This window comes from Lipotes vexillifer, unplaced genomic scaffold (genome assembly GCF_000442215.2).
Source record: "Lipotes vexillifer unplaced genomic scaffold, Lipotes_vexillifer_v1.1 scaffold1329, whole genome shotgun sequence".
Taxonomy (NCBI): domain Eukaryota; kingdom Metazoa; phylum Chordata; class Mammalia; order Artiodactyla; family Lipotidae; genus Lipotes; species Lipotes vexillifer.
Window position 1 is genome coordinate 1287353 of NW_006797566.1, and position 7272 is coordinate 1294624.

The following is a 7272-nucleotide window of genomic DNA, read 5'->3' on the forward strand; positions in this document are numbered from 1 at the left end:
AGAGTGTTCTAGACAGCTCCTGTATTTATTTATATCACATTTTCGCTGCCATCTATTTTCAAAATTTTTATCTATTCCCTTGTTCCCACGAATACACTTGTATTTTGTCAAACCACATGCAGTGAGTTGGGTCCCCTTATGTAACCTCCTATATACAAACACACACATGCACACATGAACCTGGGGCAGCAGCAATCAGCTAAAATTGAACGTTATATGCTCCTATCATTCCACCCCTCAAAAGACAAGCTAGTGTGTGTGTGTGTGTGTGTGTGTGTGTGTGTGTGTGTAAGTATACATAACACAAAATTTGCCATTTTAACCATTTCAAATGTACAATTCGGTGGTATTAAATATATTCACAGTGTTCTACAACCATTACTACTATCCATTTCCAGAACTTTTTCATCATCCCAAACAAAATCTGTACCCATTAAACAATAATTTCTTACTCATTTCTCACCCTCCGCGGCCCCTGGTAACCTCTATTCTTTCTGAAAAATACAGGCTATTTTAACTGCTTCTATAAGGGGTGCATTGCTCTTTCCTATTGCACATAGCCGTTCTATCAGAACGAGCACATTTCTGAATGAAGAGATTTCTAACTTCCTTTATTTGACCACTTTGTTAAAGGGGGACAAGGACAGAGCAGGGAATTGTTCGCGACTGTGTCTTCTCTAGGCTCTCCAGGCTCCTGTTGTTGCTCCCTCCTCTCCCAGCATGACTCCCCACCACCTTCATCTGAGTGACTCCCACTCCTGTGATTCCCAAGCCTTGGTGTACTTCAGAATCACCTGGGGAGCTTGTTAAGCTCACAAACGTCCAGGTCCCACCCCTGGAGATTCTGATTCAGAAGGTCTGGGGTGGGCCTTGGACATCCAAGTCTTTAACAAGCTCCCCAGATGATTCTGATGCAGGCCAAAGTTTGAGAGCCACTGCTGGAAGATTCCAGTAGGCATCAGCACTTTCAAAACACCTGCCTGACCGCTCTAGGTGGGTCCTGTGCTTCCATAATGACCTATGAAAATAAGGACGTTTCCTCCCCACCTGAGACCAAGGTAGCAAACTTAAAAGATCTGAAGCTATTTTTTCCAGAACAGAAAGAGCTGGTCAAGGATGGGACACTTGAGAAAGAAGGGCTGGGGGGGATATAGAGATTTTTCTGTGATGCTTTAATCTTCACAGATGTTATGATGCTGTGGTCTAAGTACTAAGCAAAAATCATCAGAGGAGTGTTTAGTTAGAGAGACTTATTCTGGACCACACTGGGGAAGGTGAAGCTGCTCTACTTAAGAATGCCATGGTGATTTAGCCTCTGAGCAGTCGTTGAAAAGGAATCACCCTTCCTAGTAAGTATCTTAGCCCTGGGTTACTTAGGACAAACCTGCCGCTCCCCAGCTCTTAATTATAACTCAGTTAATTGCTTATATCCTCCCAAGCCTCAGTTTTCTCATCTGTAAAATGTGGCTTATAATGCCCTACCCACTCGAGTGGGTTGATGGAATAAATGGGAAAGATGAATGTGAAAGCCCCTTGTAAACTATAAATTGCTTTTTATGAAGACAACGTGAAGTGTTGATTACAAGGTGTGATATATTACTGATGGTATTATTAATATTAATCCCCCATTTGCCCCACCCCTTATACACTGTATGTCATTTAAGAAGAAGAGCATTCACTTTTTTGTGGGGGGTGTATTTTTAATTTAATTTTTTTTTTTTTGGCTGCGCCACACGACATGCAGGATCTCAGTTCCCCTGACCAGTGATCGAACCTGTGCCCCCTACAGTGGAAGCGCAGAGTCCTAACCACTGGACCACCAGGGAATTCCCATTTTTGGTATTTTTTTAAAGACGTCACAGTGTCGATCTTTGTGGTGAAGGTATGTTCACATTTTTACCAGACACTTTTCTCTCTGGGCATTTCGCCATCTGCTCCTTCATAAATCCACCTCCCCTGTTCTGACTTCCTCCCCCTTTCCTCCTCTTTCCAGAGCTTCAGAGGACTCCTGAACCTGCCCTTGACCAGGTAGGTTCAAAAAGTGGCTCCAAAGTGGGGCCAAATGACAGCCTTGGTTTGACTTATTTTTTGTTTATGGACCTGGAGCTTCCCTTGAGCAGAGTCAGTTTGTGCTCACCTTTCCCCCCAGTGTCTCAGCCACTCAGAATGTCAATAATTTGCTCTAAAACAACACCGGGGCCTGGGAGTGTCTGTTTATATGTGTGTACACAAGGCAGTACGCTGGAATGAGCCATGTTCTTCCTTATCGGGGACAACCAGGGGTGCTGTGAGGGAACAGCTGTCCAGCCTTGCCTGACGCGTCAGTGTTGCAATCTGGGAAATGTATTCGGGCCTGTTTATCTCTCCCCAGGGCAGGGCCAAGCTTGACCAATGGAGCCTCTGATCTCAGGAGCAGCTTCTCAAAGGCAAGAAAACAAGTTTGCAGAGAATATATTGCTTTGACCAAGACACTAAGAGGGAGTAAGATGAAACCCATCATTCGGTGGAGTGAGTGGAAGAGCCCAGCCCAGAAGCTGCTCTATCTCTGAAAGGTCCCTATTAACCCAATGGCTCTAAAACTAAAGTGAATTTATCACTATCCCTGCCAAATGTGAAAGTCCCCCAAATAAGGCTTCCTGATTCCATTTGACCATTTCTGTTGAGAAATAGGTTCATTTTAAATCTGGAGCTCTTGGTATCTGAGATCACAGGTCCAGACCCCTCAAGAGGGCAATAATATCAGCAGCTTCCTTGCTGCCAAGAAATAAAAGCCTAAAACTCATTTCAAGTCATCTCCATGTAACCCTGTTATAATTTTTCCCCATAGAAGCAGTCAGTGGGGCACAAGAACAGCCAGCAGCAGAAACGATGGAAAGATTGTACAGAAAGGATGGAAAGATTGTATCTCCTTCACTGCTATCATTCCCATGGGATTCTTTGCTTGCTCCCTCTGGCAGCTGGCCCCCTGGGGAAGCACCAACCTCCCCCGAACAAGTGTGATTCAATGAGAGTGTGGGACTTGGAGACAGATGCCCCCTCATAGTCCCAGATCTGCTATCTGTTATTGTTGTAACTTGGGCAAGTAACCTAACCTTTGTGTCCCAGTTTACTCATCTGTAAAATGGGATGATAGCACCTACATTACCCTTGCTTAGATCAAATAGGACAAGAGATGTTGCAATTTCTAAAGATCTAGTCATGGATAAGATATTATAATGTCCCCCTTACACACATGCATGCACACACACACACACATACACACACACCCTAATGCCAAGGCTCAAGGAGAGAGCAAGGCTGGGGAAATTTTTCACACCTACATTATTCGTCGGGGCCAGCACCCCTGTTTGGAACCCTTGTTTTGCCAGTCGTGGCTTCCTGCTTCCTCATTTCCGTGATCTGGAAATGCTAGAGGCTCCAGGCTCAGTCTCCAGGCCTCTGTTCTTCTTTATCTACATTTAATTCCTAAGTGATCTCATCCAGTCTCAGAGCTTTAACTGCCCTCTATGCTCTGACTCCCTAATATACATTGCTGACTGGGGCCTTGCTCCTGAACTCCAGACATGTATATACAGTTGACTATTCAACATCTTCTCATTACCAAAAATAAACTTCTGATAACCTCCCCACCTCTTCCTCACATTGTTTTCCCCTTCTCAGTAAATGGCCACTATTAAGTTAGAATATATGAAATAACTTTTTTTTTTTTTAAGGTCAAGAACAGTCAAATATCAGCAACATCATTTGGTTCAACCAAATACATCCTTCCAGCTGCTCAGGCCAAAGGCCTTAGACTTTACAATCCTTGACCCCTCTCTCTAATTCTGTACCTTGAATCTATCAGGAAATCCTGTTGACTCTACTATCAAATATATCCACAATCTTTTCCCCACCTCTACTAAGCCATTATCATTACTGTATACAATCACTTTCCAACAGGCCTCCTCTCTTTAATCCCTGAATTCACTCAGATAGAAACCAGTGATCCTTTTAAACCATAAATCAGATCCCCACTATTCAAAACTCTCCAAGGACTTCCCATTTCACTCTATGTTAAAGCCAAAGCCATTGCGGGCTTCCCGGGCCCTATAGGAGCTGCCCCTACCTTCTTCCCTGACTCACAGCTTTCTAGCCACACTGGCCTTCTAGCTGTTCCTCAGATATACCAAGTATGATCCTGCCCCAGGGCCTTTGCTCTTGCCACTCAGTCTGAAACATTCTTCACTTAGATTAAAAAGATGGCTTCCTCCCTTCTCTCCTTTAGGTCTTTGCAGAGATGTCACCTTCTCTGTAGAGCCTTCTCTGGGCACCCGATTTAAAACTGAAATCCCAGGGACTTCCCTGGTGGTCCAATGGGTAAGACTCCACACTCCCAATGCACGGGGACTGGGTTCGATCCCTGGTCGGGGAGCTAGATGCCATATGCATGCCACAACGAAGAGTCCGCATGCCACAACTAAAAGATCCCGCATGCCATAATGAAGACCCAGCGCAGCCAAAATAAATAAAATAAATAAAAAATAAATAAATATTTTTAAAAAATTGCAGTCCCGGCTCCACCCCAGTGCCTCCTCTTCCCCTCCCCTGTTTTGCTTTTCTCCCTAGGACTCATCACCATCTCATATGCTGTATATTACTTAGCTATGTTTGTCTTCTCCCTCCACCAGAATGTAAACTCTATGAAGGCAGAGGTCTTGTCTGTTTCATTCACTGCAATACATCCAATGCCTAGAACTGCATGTGGTACACAGTAAATGCTCAAATACCATACGACTAAAAAGAAGAAAGGACGACTCTAGCTGAAAAGGCAACAAAAGATAAACAGCTTAAAGCAGTACTTTGGATGCTCAGAAAGTTAGTTCTTCCTAATGGTCTCTATAGAGTAGCAGGAAACCTTATATGTTGAGCACCTACTCTGTGCCAAGGTGTGTTACAATCTAACAACCTGGCAGGACAGTTGTTATTTTGCCTATTTTACGGATGAAGAACCTCAGGTTCAAAGAAGTTAAGTAATTTGTTCAGGGTCACATAGCCAGTAAATGGCAGCATCGGGATTCAAACCTGCTGTGCCACCCTGTTTGTTAACCCACATGAAAACCTTAGTTTGTTGACATTGATGAACTTATTTTGAAGGTCCAACCCCAATTCCAGCTCCTCCATGACCACAAAGACTTCCAGGCCATTCTAAACCAAACTAATGTTCCTCTGGAAAGGAAAAGCCTGTGCCTCCCCTGCAGAGTTCCCTGTCTCAGCAAATGGCGCCACCATTTGGCCGGATGCTCAGACTGTCCTTGGAGTCTCCTTTGACTGTTTTTTCCCCTCATTCCCACACCCAGTCCATCAACAAACTTCGTGAGAACTCCCCTTCTGGGACATATTTGCCAAAACTAAGCCCTTCTCCCTGTGCCATCACCTAATCTGTGATGCCACGCTCTCTGCAATAAATCCTACTTATCAGCTTCTCTGTTTCCACTCTTGTCCACTATGACCCCCACCCCCACCTCACAGCCTATTCTCCACCCAGGAACCAGAGAGATGTTTTAAAATATAATTTGACCCAAGTAACTCTCCACTCATGGTCCTTTAGTAGGTCATCCTTAAACTAAAATCTTAATTCTATGATGCTGTGTAATCTGGATTTAGGCTACCTTTTCAACCTCATTTCCTGCCTCCCTCACATCCCCTCAGCCTCTCTCAGTGCTTGTGTCCAAGGGTACACCAAGCCCGTTTCCACTTCAGGGCCCCTGAGTTGGCTGTTCCCTCTTCCTGGAATGCACTTCCCCTGGGTCCTCATGGCCAACTCCCTCCTTCCTGCATTTATTCAAATGTCCTGCCTTCAGAGGCCTTCCCCCCCCCCCCCCCCCCGGTCCTCATGGCCAACTCCCTCCTTCCTGCATTTATTCAAATGTCCTGCCTTCAGAGGCCTTCCCCCCCCCCCCACTACCTTGTTTTAAAAGATATGCCACTTACTTTTATGTCCTTACCTTGCTTTCAGTTTTCTTTGCTTTGTAATTTTTTTAGATTTTTATTTTGGAAATGTTCAAATATGCTGAAATTTTGAGAAAATAGTACAATGATCACCCAAATACTCACCATCCAGATTTAACAACTGTTAACATTTTGCCATATTTGTTTCACTTGCATGTAGGCAAGTGTGTACTTTTTTTTTTTTTTTTGCTAAATTTTTGAAAATAACCTTCAGACACCATGACACTTCAACCCTACATACTTCTTCAGCATGCATACCCTGCAAATAAGGACATTTTCCTTTATAACCATATCATTAGCACACATATGAAAATGAGCAATGATTCCCTAATGTCATCTAATTTCCAGTCCACAATCAGATGTTTTTAACTGTCCCCTCTACGGCTTTTTTTTTGAGCCAGAATCCACTGAAGATTCACCTAATGTATTTTGATTTTATATCTCTTTAGTCAGAGGACAGTTGGGGAATTATATTTATAGTTCTTTGGGTCTCGGCCCTCCTACATCCTTTCCCTCACCCCTACACCTATCACTGTGCTATATACACAAGAGGCAGTTAATAAATAATTGATAAGGACTAACTGGAAAGTCCTACTCCTCCATATAAAAACTTGTACACGAACGTTTATAAGCACCATTATTCATGATGCCAAGTGGAAACAACCCAAATGTCCATCAGCTGATGAATGGATAAATAAAATGTGGTATAACCGTACAGTGAGATATTATTTAGCAGTGAAGAGAAATGAAATATTGATTCACCCTGGATGAACCTTGAAAATATTATGCAAAGAGAAATAAGCCAGTCACAAAAGACCTCATTGTATGATTTCTTTTATGTCAAATGTCCAGAATAGAACTATGTATAGAGATAGAAAGTAAATTGGTCGTTGTCTAGGGCTGGGGGAATAGGCAGAATGGGGTGGGGGTTACCACTAAGGGGCACAGGTGTCTTTTCAAGGTGATGAAAATGTTCTAAAATTGTGGTGATGGTTGCACAACTCTGTGAATATACTAAAAAACATTGAATTGTGCCCTTAGAGTGGATTGTATGGTATACGAATTATAGCTCAATAAAGGTATTATTTTAAAAAAAGTCCTACTCTTCCTTGTTGCTCCAAGTCACAGCAGGAACAACTGTTCACCAAACATCGTCTTCCCTCCTCTCCCATCTTCTCCCACCCTCTGTTCTCTCCTCTCCTTGAAGAGCCACAACTTTTCTTTTCACTAAATGTCTTACTTTACCCTCTCTGGGGCAGACACCCCATTTTGCCCCAACAAATG